This window comes from Chrysochloris asiatica, unplaced genomic scaffold (genome assembly GCF_000296735.1).
Source record: "Chrysochloris asiatica unplaced genomic scaffold, ChrAsi1.0 scaffold00002, whole genome shotgun sequence".
Lineage (NCBI taxonomy): Eukaryota > Metazoa > Chordata > Mammalia > Afrosoricida > Chrysochloridae > Chrysochloris > Chrysochloris asiatica.
Window position 1 is genome coordinate 50166923 of NW_006408520.1, and position 17504 is coordinate 50184426.

The window sequence follows — 17504 nt, forward strand, 5'->3', positions numbered from 1 at the left end:
TGAATGCTAAGAGGACTTAAAATGCTTTCTGATGAAGATCAAAGACCATAGCCTTAAGTATAGATTGTTCTTAAGCACAAAGAAAATGAAATCCTCACAACTGGACCAAGTTGGATCATGATAAATGGAGAAGAAATTGAAGCTGTCAAAGACTTCTTTTTGTTTGAATCCATAATCAACACTCAAAGAAATAGCAGTAAAGAAACAAACAAAAAAAAATGTACTGTATCAGGAAAATCTGTTACACAAGACTTCTTTGAAGTGTTCAAGTGCAAATATATTAGTTTAAATCTAAGTTGCACCTGAACATATGGTATTTTCAATAACTTCATATGCATGTGAAAGTTGGACAATGAGTAGGGAAGACTGTAAAATAATTGATGCATTTGACATATGATGCTGGAGAAGAATATTAAAAGTACCATGAACTACCAGAAAAATAAATAAATCTATGTTGGAAAAAGCACAGCCAAATTGTTAGTTAGAAACCAAAATAACAAGACTTTGTCTCTCATACTTCAGACATGTTATCAGTCCTTGGAGAAGGACATCAAACTTAGTAAAGTAGCAAGAAAAAAAGAACCCCAACAAGGTAGATCGGGACAGTGTAAACAACAATGGGCTCAAGGCGAACAAAAATTATGAGGATGGTGCAGGACTGGGCAGTGTTTCATTCTGTTGTGCATGTTGTGTTGTGCAGTGTCACAATGAGTTGTAGCCCACTCAACAGTACATGACAACGACAACATTGTTGTTAGTCCCTGTTTTCTTTAACTTGGCAATATCTCTGAAATATTTTAAATATCAGTCAGTCCATTCTGTCATATAGATCCAGGGGCAGATATAGTAGCCTAAGCCATCTGAAAAGTGTATTTTTCTGGGGCCCACTCAAATCTCACAGCCTATAAGTGCTATGGCTCTTTACTAACAGAAAGGAGTGTGAGGTTAGCAAATTATCTTCTTAACTTTGAAGGACCCCTGGATCCCTGTATCTTCCTAGGATTTACTTCTCACTCACTCGTACACATGTATGTCTTCTAAGACTTAAAATTACATGAAATATTTATTGTTTTTCAGATCTTATCTATATGATGCCATGAGTGAAGTGGATCTTTTTGATTTTCTGTAGAGTAGGGAAATTATTGATGTCCCTACATATTAAATTGCGGCAAAGTGTTTGAAGTTCAATACAGTCAACAGTGGTATCCCTGCTAAGTAAAAGCAAATGCTCTGGTGTTTTCTACTTATTGGGAAAGGGGGAAAGCATTTGTCAGAGCAGTGGCTACCTACAAGGTGGTTGAGGCTGTTTTTATTTTAACAACTTGAGCAGCAGCTGCTGAAATTAAAATCATGACTTGGTTAAGTTTAAGATAATCCATTATCATTTTCAGGACCCATCTGCTGTCCTGTCCATTGTATAATTATTATGAAATACACTACACACACAAACACACACACATATAGTGAGAAAGAGGTCTTGTAGCATAGTGGTTACAAGGTGGGCTGCTAACCTCAAGGTCAGCAGTTCAAAACTACCAGTCCATCTGCAGGAGAAAGATGAGACTTTCTACTCCTGTAAAGATTTACAGCCTTAGAAAACCTATGTAGGTCACTATGAGTTAGAACTGACTCCATGGCACACCATCACAACCATATATGTAGTATTCTTGTTGTTAAGTGCCATCGCGTCAGTTTTAACTCATAGCAATCCTGTATAAGCTTTCTGAGGCTGTAAAAAATGAGCAAAATGTCTCATTTTTCTCCTATGGAGTGACTGGTAGATTTGAACTACTGAGCTTTTGGTTAGCAATGCAACTTGTAACCCTCTATGCTATCAGGATTCCTTATAGTATTCTTAGGGTATATTAATGATGGATTAGTGTTTGTCTATGTACAAGTTCCTCATGAGTACAGTTAAGTGTTCTGGAATACCCATTCTTCAAAATGTTATCCATAGCTTGTCATGATCCACACAGAGGAAAGACTGTGCATAGTCAATAAAGCACAGTTAAGCATCTTTCTGGTCTTCCCTTCTTTCAGCAAAGATCCATCTGATGTAAGTAATAATATTCCTCATTCCATGTCCTTATCTGAATCTGCCTTGAATCTGTGACAATTCCCTGTCAATGTTGCAGCCCTTTTTGAATTATATTTAGCAACATTTTACTCACATGTGAGGTTAATGATATTGTCCGGTGATTTCCACATTCTGTTGGGTCACCTCACTTTGCAATGGGCACAAATACGTATCTCTTCCAATCAGTTGGCCAGTTGGCCAGGTAATTGTCTTTCAAATTTCTTGGCATAGATGAATGAGTGCCTCCAGTGCTGCATCAGTTTGTTGAAAGCGTTCCATTTGCATTCCATCAATTCTAGGTGCTTTATTATTTTCAATGCCTTCAGTGGACCTTGGACTTCTTCAGTACAATTGGTTCTTGATCATATGTTATTGCTTAAAATGGTTGAACACTGATCATTTGTTTTTGGTACAATGACTGTGTATTTTTTTTTTCATCTTCTTCGGATGCTTCTTGCATCATGCAATAGTTTCCTCATAGAATCCTTCAATATTTCAAGCCAAGGCTTGAATTTTCCTTCAGTTCTTTCAGCTTGAGAAATGCTGAGCATGTACTTCCCTCTTGGTTTTCAAACTTACAGTCTTTGCACATACATTTTAATACTCTGTCTTCTCAAGCTACCCTTTGAAATTTTCTTCTGTATGCAGGAGAACAAGCTTCAGAGTCTTCTGATATCCATTTTGGCTTTTCCTTCTTTCTTTTTTACTTAATGACCTTTTGCTTTCGTACAGTATGATGTTCTTAATGTCATCCACAATTGTTCTTATCTCTGTTTCTGTCTCCAATGCATCAAATTTGTTCTTGAGATGATCTCTAAGTTCCTGTGAGATATGTTCAAAGTCATTTTTTGGCTTTCATAGATTGGTTTTAATTTCCTTCAGCTTCAGCCTGAACTTGCATATGAACAATTGATGGTCTATTCCGCAGTCGGTCTCTGGCCTTGTCTTGTCTGATGATACGGAGCATTTACATCATCTCTTCCCATCGATGTAATCACTTTGATTTTTGTGTATTCCATCTGGTGAGGTCCATGTGGATAGTCATCTTTTATGTTGTTTGAAAAAGGTACTTGCAATGAAGAAATCATTGGTCTTGCAAAATTCTATCATGCCATCTCCAACATTGTTTTGATCACAAAGACCATATTTTCCAGCTCCTGATCCTCTTTGCTTTCAATCCCATCACCATTAATCAATGTATCTTAATTGAAAGTTTGATTACTTTCAAACTGAAGAAGTTGGTAGAATTCTTCTATTTCATCAACACTGGCTTTAGTGGTTGGTGCATAAATTTGAATAATATTGGTGTTTACTGCTTTTCCGTGTAAACATATGGATAGTATCCTATCACAGGCAGCATTATATTTCAAGACAGATCTTCAAATGTTATTTTTGATGATGAATGTGATGTCATCCCTGGCTTAGTAAACTATATGATTGTCAGATTCAAAATAGCCAATACCAGTCCATTTCAGCTCACTGGTGCTGGTGGTGGTTACATGCCGTGGAGTTGGTTCCAACTCACAACGACCCTGTATAGGGTTTCTGAGACTGTAAATCTTTACAGAAGCAGAAAGCCTCATCTTTCTCCCACGGAACCACAGGTAGTTTCGAACTGCTGACCATAAGATCAGCTGTCGGACTCATAAACACTATGATATCGATCTTTGTGTATTTCTTTTCCTTTTTGGCATGCTTCCATGTTCCAATTACTAATGGATGTTTACAGCTGTTTTTCTTTATTTTTAATTGTGCCCCATAAGCAAATGAAGTTCCTGAAAACTTTACTCCATTTGTGTCATCATGATAAACTTTACTTTGAAGAGGCAGCTCTTTACCATTTGTATTTTGAGTGCCTTTCAACCTTAGGCTCTAGTCTTCTGGCATTATTTCTGACAATATTCTGGTGCTATTCATAATTTTTCAGTATTCACTATTCTGATGCTGACAGTGTTCCACTGCTATTCATAAAATTCTCAGTGGCTAAACATTCAGAAGAAGTCCACCACTCCTTCTGAGTATGTCTTAGTTTGGAAGCTCAGTTGAAATCTATTCTCCACAGGTGACCCCACTGGTATTTGAAATACCAGTGGCATAGCTTCCAGCATTACAGTAACACACAAGCCACCATAGTATGACAAACTGTCAGACAAGTGGTAATATATACATGTTTATACATTTATATGTGTGTGTGTGAGAGAGATTTATACATTTAACTAGTGACTATTAACTGAGACAGTCCCATTGCCTAGTGTATATTTCAGAAATTTTGAGTTTTGATTGTCAGAGTGTTTGGGGGACACCATTTGACATTTAGCATTTGGTAGCCAGGGCAGATAGATGACTTGCAATATCTGGGATAGTTCTGCACAACCAAGAATGTTTCCATTTTCTGCACCACTTTCCTATGTCCAACTCATGTTAGGGAGAATTTGTTGAAAGCATTTGAACCCAGAACTTATGTTTTACATATACATATCCTGGTGTGGCTGTAGGATAAGCACTGGACCACAAGGTTGATGCTTCAAACCCACCAGCTATTCCTCGGAAACACTAAACAGGGTCTCTAGGAACCTGAACTTACTCAACAGCACTTAACAGCAACATATTTTTGCAAGGTTTTAATATATATACCGAAGCAATTTCAAGGATGATTGTCTCTTTTTTATTTAGAATTTACTAAGATTTGTTTCTCACTGTGAAAAATCATATCACTGAAAATACCACCATTTGTTGAATATGACTGTCCTACGTAACACATCAAAGTACTGGTGTGGCATTGTAGGATAAACTGTAGACTGCTAACCAAAAGTTCGTTGATTCAGAACCACAGACAGCTCCTCAGAAATCCTATACATTGTTGCTGAGAGTTGAAACTGACTCAGCAGCACATAACCACAACAATAATAGCAACCACACAATGCATCAATACATATACACCCTTCTGTAATTATAGCTATCATGTTATGCAATTCTACCATTAGGTACAAGCATCTGACCCTTCACTGTGTTTTCTAGTCATGTTTGACCTACATACTTTTAAAATTACTGTTCTCTTATTTCTCATTTACTTTATAGTTAGGATTTTTATTGATTTTTTTCAAACGATATTATGCGTGTAGGAGAGTCATGTTTTCTATGGATTTGCTTTCAGTATAGTAAAAAGGGCACAATAAAATATTTGTTATAAAAAGAACTGGGATATGCTATATATTTGCCAGAGTCCTGGTATGATGCTGTTGGATAAGCACTGGATTGCTAATCACAAGGTTGGTGATTTGAGGCCACCAATTGCTCCTTGGAAACCCTATACAGGGTTGCTATCAGTTGGAACTGACTTGCTGACATTTAACAACATATAAATATTGTGACATATGTGTAACATGTTACATATACCTGTTCATGGCCAGACATTTTCTCTCATACTTTGGATCAGGAGGGACTAGTGCCTGCAGAAGGACATCATGCTTGGTAAAGTGGAGGGTCAGTGAAAAAGAGGAAGACCCCCAATGAGATAGATTGGCACAGTGTCAGCAACAATGGGAGTGAAGTTGGTGTAGTAGCAATTGTGAGGTTGGTGCAAGACCTGGCAATGTTGCATTCTGTTGTGCGTAGGGTCGCTATAAGGCAATACCAACTCAATGGTACCTAACAACAACAACAATTGCCTTGTATAGGAAGACCTTGATTTTTGTGGGGGAAAAGTTATAGAACAGACCTGTCAACAAGAAACATGATGTGTCATATATGTAATTTAAAATTTTCTAGTAGCCACATTTGAAACAGTAAAATAAATAGCTGAAGTAATCAATTTGGTTTATTCAATGTATTTAATACTATCATTTCAATCTGTACTGAAAATGAAAATTATTAATGAAGTGATTTTCATTCCCTTTTATTCTTCATACTGTCTACCAAATTTGATATGTATTTTACACTAACTGGACATCTTAATCCGGACAAATCATCTTTCAATGCTCAGTAGATATGAGTGGCTAGTGACCACCATAGTGGACAGCATAGTTTTCGAGGCTCCATGAATTTCCAAGAAAAAGAGAAATTCCAAGAAAAGGAATAAAATGTGAGCAGTCTGTTCTACTTTACTAATAGTGCAAATGACTGCTGCTACGTGTCTCCTTTGATCTCCTTTTTCCCCCACTACCACATCCTGCTACTGGAAGTACGGACAGATGTGGACTTGTGGAGAATGACGTGACTCTGAACTGGCCCTTGCAACTTTCCAGAGACTGACTGTTCCAGCTCAAACACAGACCATCTGTAGCACCACATCTATGCCAGAGTTGTGAGGAGAGGTGTAGCAACCGCTCAGTAACACAGCCACCTGCCACAATTCAGACCTAGAAAGCCAAGGAGGAGAATTCTTCCCTTGACACTTCCATCTTCATCCTCCTTTCCCTGGTCCCCAGGCCCACATATCCCTCATACTCAAACATTCTCCCTCTCTCCCCAAGTATCAAGCTCTACTCTCAAAATGCCAAAGATGGTAAAATTACCTGTTATCTCTTTTCTTAGGTTATGTGTACAACATAAACTGATACCCTTGTTGTTTTCCACTGGTAACAAATGTGTCCTAATTGTTCCTTAGCAGGGGAATTATAATCTCTATAGTCTAGTGGTTCTAAGTATGGGGCTTAGAGACACATCTTAATTCAAAACTTGTTCATACTACATAAAAGCAGTGTGATGTTGAGAAGTAAATATATTCTAAACTGCAGTTACCTAAAAATGTAAGTGAAAATAATACCTACTTCTTGGGTCATTATGAGACTCAAATATAGATGTAATACATAGTTTCTGACACATTGTAGCAGTTAATAAATGTATTCAGTTTATAAATTCTTTCGTACTCCTAGCCTTTTGTCCAAATCCTTGTTGTTTGTAGTTCTCAAAAACCATTTCTCTAAGCCTTCTGAAAATTTTCTTTTCTCCTTTTTATCTGTTTCTTGAAAACTGACATAAAATTATACTAGCATTGACTTCTAGTACAGGGTCTGTGTTGTTGTTGTTAAGTGCCATTGAGCCACTTACAATTTATAGTGACCCTGTATAAGATTTTCAAGTAGCGGCTGTTAAGTTTGAACTGCTAACTTTGTGGTTAGCGGTTCAGTGCTTAGTCCACAGTGCCACACCAGGACTCCTAGTAATCGTTAATAAATTATGTAATTGATTTTTTAAAAAGTGGAAAAGCACTAGAACAGATGCTGCTAATGCCACACTCCATGTCCCCTTGAACCATGTGAATCTATGGAAGCTATGGTACCGTTTTGTCCTGCCCACTGACAGACAGGCAAGCTCTATATCATTCACCAGAAGGTTCCATCAGGATGGAACCCAAATGCTAACAGCAATATCCCACTCATAAATTTCCCGCCTCACTTGCCTTAAGTTTTCTACAATCATCTCCCAAATCAACGACCTGCAGCAAAATCCTTCTCTCAGTGTTTGCTTTGGAGAAACCAATATGAGACGGACACTAAATTTACTTAGTCATTATAGTATGCCAAGAACCTTATTAGGCACTCTCATGATCTTCTTTCATGTCCTCAACATCCTTATCATGGGTGGCATTATTATACCCATTTTGAATTAACAGATTAGAAAGATCAAGACTCAAAACAGTTAAATGGTTGGCTCAGGGTCATAGATATATTAGCAATCCAAACCCTTTCCTAGGTCCTTTTTTTTTCTGAATTTATGTTATAAAAAGAATAAGATATAATGGGATAAACTAAAAAGGGACATAGTACAGAAAATAGAATCCCATAAAATCATTATCTCTTTCTTAGGTTTAATCAAAATGTGACAAACGAAGACACATACATATTATGTTAAAACCTTGTCTGGAAACAGTGTACATTGAACACTTAGATGTCATTTATATAATGTCCTTATAGTCCCCTTTCTTTATTCTGAGGAAATAAAGATGAGAGGATATGACAGCATAGAGCTGCCCATGTAAGTCAGATTTCATAAGGTATTAGAAGATAAAACTGAATTGGTCTTTGTAACATTGAGGAAAGAATTAGACAAAGGAAGCTTTCCTGGGTACTTAGATACTGAAAGGCAAGGCTTAAATTGATTAGAAAAATTATTGAGAAAATTACTCTTCCACATTAAAATTCTCATTCAGTATTGTTTTTTTAATCTATCTGAGACATACAGATGCTGTATGGAAAGATGATTGAATTATAGCATGAACTATCAAGTCCAATACATGTGGGTAAGGAGATAGATGGGCAGACATTGCAAGGATAAAGAGATATCGTCTATATGCAAAGGCAAACATTAGGTGACTAACGCATTTCATAGATTTTTAGGAACTGTATTAATCAAATTAGAGAAGTTAGAATAATTCCACTAGAATCAGGGACTATTACCTAATTTAGCTAATGCATGCTAATTACCTTTTCATTGGTCCTATTATTCTGTCAAATAAAGCTGGTAAATTTTGAGAAACAAAGGTTATCAATTTGTATAATTTAGAGCCCAGCATTTCCAAAGAAAACAGAACTGAGTCCTCGGTTTTCATGAAATTTGAGAACATTTGATGTTTATAGTATACTTTGAGATTATATAACAAATTGTATGGTAAATATTACATATAGCCTCTGGAGTTGTTTCTGTTTATCTTTCTATCAAATGATAAAGAACTAGTCAGTTTGAAGTAGTCATTCATTCTTTTAAAAATGTTAATGTTTTTCACTTATGTATAACCCCAAACCCTTACATCATATTGTTTACTGTAAATTTATGAGCTCTACTATGAAGTCATTTCATTTTGAGTCATAGAAAAAGTGACTTCTAGCCAGCCAAGCTGTTGTCATATGCCCTCTAATTCTCATTTTAATAAATGTCATTTTCTAAGTGCATTACCTCATGCTCTGGCTACAATCCAGATGAATCCTGAGAGAATAAGAGAAATGTGCTTTCTGACTGATTCATCCATATTTTATTTTACTTTTCATTAAGAAATTACTCTTTGAAGAAAATCAATAATCTTCTGTGACTGAGGAGAGAGAGGTTAGCATATTGCAAGTGGTGCATTCTAATATCTCAAATCAGACTGCTTTTAGCTAGCTGTTACTGATAGAGTTTATGTCCTTTCTTGTTCCTGCAGCCTGGGTACATGGCGATCCCAGGAGAGTGGCCTATCCTACAGACAGCCAGGGGCACTTTTGTGGCCAGAAGGGCACCCCCAATGAGTGAGTATGGCCACTTTTGCTTTGTCTGATTTTATTGTCTGGGCTGGAACCCAGAAATCACTTTTACATTAACTCTTATTGTTGTTGTTAAGTGCCATCATGTAAGTTCCAACTCATAGTGAAACCCTGTATAGAGTTTCTGAGGCTTTAAATCTTTGTGGGAGCAGAAATCCTTATTTTTCTCCCATGGAGCAGCTAGTAAGCTTGAACCACTGGCCTTATTGTTCACCGTCCAGTCTTGTCCTATGGAGTCATCACGCTCCCCTACATTAACTCTACTAGATTTAAAATTCTCTTTCTCTTTTCCTTATAAGCAATTTTATTCTCTATGATTGAAGTCATGGTGTTGCTATTGTTTATGCAGCTAATAAAGACTCAGTTTACTAAAAAATATAATTATAAGGATGGATTAGATCATCCATTGATTTTGGATTTTCAATGTGGATCAGAAGCCATATTTTAAAATGCCTTATGAAATGGACTGTGTAAAGGCTGAGTTCTGAGGGACTGTTAGAAAACTAGAGTACATGGCTAGTGGAATTATTTTCACTACGTGCTTGCTGATGATCCATTCTAAGTGAAGGTATAATCCAGAAAGTCATCTATGCATGGTAGACTTTGCAAGGCAAGTTGGCTGTGGTAGACAATGCACCCAAGTAGTTGAAACAAACAAAGAAGAATTTCCCATCAAATTCCTTTTTAATATTAATCATAAATTTCCACTTCTGAAAATAAGTTTTCTATTTCTTTATCTTAAAAAAAATTTGTATCCCACATTTTTAAGCAAATTTTCTTTCCCTTCTCTCAGATGCGTTTCTTTTCTGTTGATCCCTACAATGGTGATTACACCTCCTAGTTCTTCCTAAAGAGTCCTGGTATGGCATTGTAGGATAAAGCACGACACCACAAGGTCAATTTGAACTGTAAAGTTTGCTGTTCGAACTCACCAGCTGCTCCTTGGAAATCCTATACTGGATGACTATGAGTTGGAACTGACTCGATGGCACGTAACAAAAACAAGTTCTTCCTAAACTAGTATTATCATTGTTGTCGTTAAGTGCCATCGAGTCAGTTTTGACTCATAGCTACCCTATGTAGGATTTCTGAAGAGCAGCTGGTGGGTTTGAACTGCTGACTTTGAGAATTGCAGTCCAGTGCTGATGCTCCAGCACCACACCAGGAGCCCCAATTTGATATTGGATGGTGTGAAATGTCATGAGGGCATCACCTGACTTCATAAAGGGAAGGGTATCAAACTCATCATCCCAAGCTTGATTTCTATGAGGTGGTGGAGGTCAGACATGCCTTCACCCTTGAACCTTCTTTACCAATTTTGACACCAACCGTCAGTCCCATAACACTTTTTCTTCTTTGCTTGGCTCCATAATTTATTGCAATGGCCACACTTAACTCAGACAATACTCATGAGTATGGGGTTTATTAAGGAGTTTAGTGGTTAAAATTCAGGATCAAAAATGCTCAGGATACAGTTATTGGATTAGGACAGCATCTTCTCAGTGCTGCCCACACTCAGTCCTCTCTCTGACCCATGACTTTTCAACCACATGGCCATTTGTTCTCTGCCCTCCTCAGGCAATGTTACAAAATTCTTTTAGTAGTGCCAACAAATGTCCAAAGAGTATGCCATTTCACCTTAAGCTTTAGCCTGAAGGCACTCCGCTCTTGCTCCACGGGCTAGCAAACTTAGCCACCCCCCATTAAATGCTTGGAGGCACCTCATACTGCAAGGGAACATCCTTCCCCAAAGCACTTAGCTTTACTTGTTCCACGGACTAGGAGGCCAATGCTCTGCCTTGTGCTTTGGCTCTTGGTTCTGCTGCTGCCACGTCTCTGCTACTCCTCTTCCAACTTGTCTGGTGTCACAGCTTTCTGTCCCTCTGTGTTGTTGTTATTGTTGTTGTTAAGTGCCATCAAGTCAGTTCTGACTCATAGCGACTCTGTATAGGGTTTCCAAGGGGTGACTGGTGAGCTTGATCCACCACCGACCTTGCATTTCAAATTGACCTTGCAGTCCAGTGCATTAACCCACAGCAGCCACACCAGCAAGCCCTGGATGACGGTAGTTTCTTGTTCAGGAATTTGGGAATCCAAAGGATGTACTCCATTCCTAGTTCTGCTTTCTTGATGAAAGTAAGATCCCCCTTCCTGCTTCTGAGATGGCTCATTTTAAATCCAACAGGATGGCAAATTGATCAATTCCCCTCATTAGAGTTCTAAATTTTTTCCATTATAATTTGCCCTGTTAACAGTTGCTTGTGATTGAATCACATAATCCTATAAGCATCTTTGTCTGCCTTCTCTTAATCAGGCTCATCAGGGAAAGAGGAAATCACCCAATCTAAATGAGCCTCTTTTGGCAGTTACAAAGACTATGGCTAGAGGAACCATATCAAGTAAATCACTGCACCACACATGGATAAACAAAGTGACAACCCCCTGACCTCTCCAAAAAGTAACAACAAAAACTATGACTCAAAATACTTCAGTTATAGTCCTTACGCTCCTCGCAACCACGCACGTTGCTATCTCAAAAGGTATATAGATTTAAAAAATAGACTCAGAAAGTGTTAGCAAAATTCATGGAGTAGAGCTTTTAAAGAGACTAAAGAAGAAACAAAGTTGTGGAGAACAAATGTCAAGTTGAGGAAGAGCCTCAGTGAGATGGATTAACACAGCAGCCGCTACAATGGGTTCAAGTATAGCAGCAGGACCAGACAGTGCTCTTCTGTGACCACATAGATAGCACCTAACAAAAACAAGTCCCTCACCATGTCAACTTGAGTTTATAACGGACAAATTGACTCCTACAAAAAGTCCTACATACCTGTTAGAGAGTACTCGACTAAATTCTGATGCAGGATGGGAAATCTTATTCTAACCTCAGTAACTCAGAAAATCACAAACATTGCCAAGAAAACTTTTACATTCTGAAGGAAAAAAAAAAAAAATCAGGTAGTTAAAAAAAAAAAAAGTATGTTCTTTAAATCTCTTTAAAATAGGCTAGTTTTAAAAGGACCTTTGTATCAAAAACTCCCAGATCTAAGCCAATGACCCACTTATTTCAAACACAGTGTCACAATTCCAAAGTGTGGTGACTTTGTAGGATAAATACTGAGCAGTGACCCACAAAGTCAGCAGTTTGAGCCCATCAGCTATTCCACGGGAGAAAGATGAGGCTTTCTGCTTCAGCAAAGATTTGCAGCCTTAGGAACCATATACAAGGTCTCCGTGAGTTGGAACTGAATGGACGACACTTAACAACAACAGTGACCACAATTTCAGTATACAAAAACCATTAAATGATAGTTCCAGCTCAATACACAGACATGTTCATTCATTTTTGTCCTTGGAGTTTATTTTTGTGTGTGACAAAGTAAGAATAGAACTTTCTTTTTCTCCAATTGTAGAGCCCATTGATCTAGAATTATCAGATAGACAAGGTTTTTCTAAACTTGACACCAAGGTCAGTAAATATAATAAATTCTGAGGGATTTTAATACACAAAATGAACCACTTATAACCTACTGTCTTAAGTGGGTTTGCTAGAAGAACAAAATCAATAAAATATAAATATAGAGAGATTTACTTCAAGGAAATGGTTTACACAATTGTGGTTTACACAGATTCCAGACTGTTAGGTCAAGCAGCAGGCTGGAGACCTCTGCTGTCTCATGGTATTGCAAGGGCTGGTGAATCCAGCAGTGGGCCAAAGACTTCAGTAGGCAAAAGTCCTCAGATCCAGAGGTCAGATGAGAAGATGGTTAAAAGACAGAGAGAGAGAGAGAGTGAGAACACCAGAATATCCATTTATATTCTGGAGGTTGACCACACCCTTAAGGACAATCCCTTTTCAACTGATTGTGTCATCTGAATTACCAAAGGTTGTCAATGAGTCTTCCTTCAATTCTGACACATTGTTGTTCTTCATATAGTATAACTTCTTGGATCATTTGCTCAACATACATATTGAATTGGTCGTTGTTGTTAAGTGCCATCGAGTTGAGTTTTCAAGGAGCAGCTAGTGAGTTTGAACTGCTGACCTTGCAATTCATAAGTGATGAAAAAATAAAGCCCTGATCCCCACCTTTAAAACCATTCAGTATACCCTTTTCTGTTCGAACAACTGCTTCTTGTCCTTTGTACAGATTACACATGGGCATAATAAAGTATTCTGGAATTTCCATTATTCACAAATATTATCCATAATTTGTTATAATCCAGACAGTTAAATGTCTGTGTATAGTCAATAAAACACAGGTAAATATATTTCTGGCATTCTCTGCTTTCAGTCAAGATCCATTTAGTATCAGAAATGGTTTCCCTTGTTCCATGTCCTCTTCTGAATCCTGCTTGAATTTCTGGCAGTAACCTGTGGATGTTCTATTGCAACCAATTTTGAGTTACTTTAGCATAGTTTTTCTTACAATAAATTCTGCTTTCTACTGGATCACTTATCTTTGGAGTAGGCACATACATTAATCTATTCCAGTTCCAGGTAACTATCTGCTAAATATCTTGGCATAGATGAGTAAGTCCTTCCAGTGCTGCATCCATTTATTGAAACATCTCAATTGATATTCAATCAATTCCTGGAGGTTTAATTTTTGAAATGCCTTCAGTATAGCTTCGGCGTCTTCCTTCAGTACCATTTTTGTTTTTTTATTGCATGCTACCTCCTGCAATGGCTGAACATTTGTCATGTCTTTCAGGTGTAGTGATTCTGGGTATTCCTTACATCTTTTTTGATGCTACTGCATAATTCCCATTTTTGCCCATAGAATAATTCAATATTGCAAGAATTGAATATTGAATTTTTTGTCAGTTCTTTCAACTTAAGGAATGCCAAGCAGGCTCGTCCCTTGTGGTTTTCAAACTCCAGGTTTTTGCACATTTCATTTTAATGCTTTACTTTGTCTTCTTAAGTCATCATTTGAAATCTTCTGTTTAGTTCTTTTACTTCATCATTTCTTCTTGTTGATTTAGCTACTCAATATTTTCTTACTTTTGAAATTCAGTGAAGTTGCTTATAATACCTGAGTATAGACCGTTTCTTCGGCATTTCCACTAAAAACCAAGAACTCAGTTGATTTTGATGCCACCTTCTGGCTACTAGAAAAATTTCAGTTTATACCAACTTTGTTAAAATAACAGTATTGCCTGATGCAGGGTCATTACCAAATTAAACAGTCTGAAATTTCCATCTCTTTGGTACAAGATTCATATAAGGAAACAGGGAATAAATATTAAGAGGACAAAGATTTTCATTTAAATTTTGTATCTAATTTGGTCTGTAAGTGAAGCAATAATAATTTTGTGTTCAATTCATTGAAGAACCTCTTACAAAATGACAAGGAGTTTCCACAAATCTGTTTGATTAAATACACTACAAATCTAGATCTACTACTTGATTTAATTTTGAAAATTTATATCAAAGATTATCAAATCAAACAATAATAAAGAGTCCTAGCACTCCTCACCCAACTTCATTACATGGAGATTTTTTTTGTTTTGTTTTGTTTTTTTCCTCTGCCGTTTTAGTTCTTTCTGAAATTACATCACTTGAAATAACACACTCATTCTATTAGTTTGTCTTATATTAACTTTAGATAATAGATCCTTTGACATTCTGGAATGAAAGGTAAAAGTTTAACTCATTTATATCATCTCTTTTCCTGACCTTCCTCCTCTCCTCAGGTTTGATAGCTTTAGATTATTTCCTAATGTTATTTTGTGACTTCCAGTAATATAGCAATACCTTTATTTCTGGTTTCAAAAACAACTAGAGCTAGTATCAACTCCTCGTTATGCAAGAGAAAATTATCTTTTTCATCCTTTTCTCAGCTTTCTTTTCCTTCCCACCTTCTACTTCTGTATTCACTTTTATATGATCCAGAAGTTTACTACCACTGTCTTCAGTTCTGTAACCTCAACTGAATCTTTCATGTTTTGTCTATAGGTTGATTCTAAAATTGGAAAGAAAAAAAAACTATTATCAGGAGCCATAGTATAGGTAGTGGATTACAAGCTGGGCTGTTAACTGCTAGGTAAGCAGTTTGAATCTACCAGTCGTTTCGAGAGAGAAGGATGAGGCTTTCTGCTCCCATAAAGACTTACAGCCTCGGAAACCCTATACAAGCTTGCTATGAGTCAGAATTGGCTTGGTGACACACAGCCACCACCACCACGACCATAATATTATAGCTTTGTCAACAAACCATTGCATTTACGTTCCTACCATTATCCTGATATCAAGTACAAACAAGGGATATCATTGCTGATGTCAGATGGATCTTGGCTGAAAGCACAGAATACCAGAAAGATGTTTACTTGTGCTTTATTGACCACACAAAGGCTTTCAATTGTATAGACCATGACAAGCTATAGACAACATTTCAAAGTATGAATATTCCTGAACACTTAATTGTGCTCATGAGGAATCTGTACCTGGACCAAGAGGCAATTGTCCGAACAGAACATGGGAACACTGAATGGTTTCAAATTAAGAAAGGTGTGCAACAGGGTTGTATTCTTTCGCCATATACTTATTCAACCTGTATGCTGAACAAATAATCTGAGCGCCGTGTTATATCAAGAAAAACGTGGCATCAGGATTGGAGGAAGACTCATTAACAACCTGCGATATGCAGATGATACAACCTTGCTTCCTGAAAGTGAAGAAGACTTAAAATATTTACTGATGAATATCAAAGAGCACAGCCTTCAGTATGGATTACATCTCCATGTCAAGAAAACAAAAATCCTTACCAATAGACAACATTCTTATCAATGGAGAAAAGATTGAAAGTTGTTAAGGGCTTCATTCTTCTTGGATCAACTATCAACACTCATGGAAGCAACAGTCAAGAAATCAAACAACGTATTGCATTAGGCAAATCTGCTGCACAAGACCTTTTAAAAATGTTGAAGAGCAAAGATGTCAACTTGAGGACTAAGGTGTCCTTACCCAAGCCATGGTATTTTCAATAACCTCATATGCATGTGAAAGCTGGACAGTGAATAAGGAAGACCGTCGAAGAATTGATACTTTTGAGGTATGGTTTTGGAGGAGAATATTGAAAGTGCCATGGGTTGCCAAAAGAACCAATAAATCCGTTTTGGAAGAAGTGTAGCCAGAATGCTCCTTGGAGGCGAAGATGGCCAAACTTCGTCTCTCATACTTCGGACATATTGTCAGGAGGGACCAGTTGCTGGAGAAGGATATCATGTTTGGTAGGGTGGAAGGAAAAGAGAAAAAGAAGAAGATCCCCAGCAAGATGAATGGGTAAAGTGGCAGCATCAATGGGCTCAAACGTGGCAACAGTAGAGAGGTTGGCCCAGGACTGGGCAGTGTTTTGTTCTGCTGTGCATAGGGTTGCTATGAGCCGGTACCAACTTGATGGCACCTAAGAACAACAAAGATTATCCTATATTTTATTTTGCTTAAAATAACACAGTAACAGTCTTGTATAACTTTTTGTTAACCTGCAAGTTTTTCTCGAAAAGACCTTTATCAGTACCATCAGTTTTTCTAGCATCACATTCACACTATAGTTCAAACTTCCCCCTTTATCTGCAGAACCACCTTGCTGAGATTTTGTTATTTTGCTCTATTCTGGATACTTAGATTCTAATCTCATTGCATAACTTTATTTCTAGAATGATTTCTCTACCTCATTAGTTGTTTGTTGTTGTTGTTAAGTGCCATTGAGTTGGTTCTTACTTATTGTGACCCTGTGTAGGGTTTCTGATGAGCAGCTAGTGAACTTGAACTGCCTTCCTGTGGTTCAAACTAACTTTACAGTCCAGTGGGTTAAACCATAGTACTACACCAGGACTCCACCTCATTAGTTTAGATCCTCTGTTTTCAAAGTTGCTAGGTTTATCAGATAAACATTTTTTTTAATTCCAGTTAAATTTAAATTTCATATCAACAACAAATCATTTTTTTTAGTGAAAGTATGTCCTATTCACAGTATTCTGAGCGCAATTGTGTCACAGGATAAGCACTGGGTTACAAACCATAAGGACAGCAATTCAAGCTCACAACCACTCTGTGGGAGAAAAACATTCTTCTTCTTATTCTTATTATTATTAAAAGACTAGGTCTCATATTGAATTTGCTCAACTGCTCCGCAAAAAAATTAAAAACCTAGGAAACCCTATACATAGGGTCACTATGAATC

The 17504-nt window shown here is 37.3% G+C and overlaps 1 protein-coding gene across 1 annotated transcript in view; it reads left to right on the forward strand.

Annotated features, from left to right (window-relative positions):
- Window positions 1-17504, forward strand: part of SLC44A5 (solute carrier family 44, member 5) — a 161694-nt gene that overhangs the window by 30371 nt on the left and 113819 nt on the right. Inside the window, exon 2 of the mRNA XM_006831029.1 lies at window positions 9216-9300. The gene's annotated coding sequence lies outside the window, so the exon portion shown is untranslated. The remainder of the gene's footprint in view (window positions 1-9215; window positions 9301-17504) is intronic.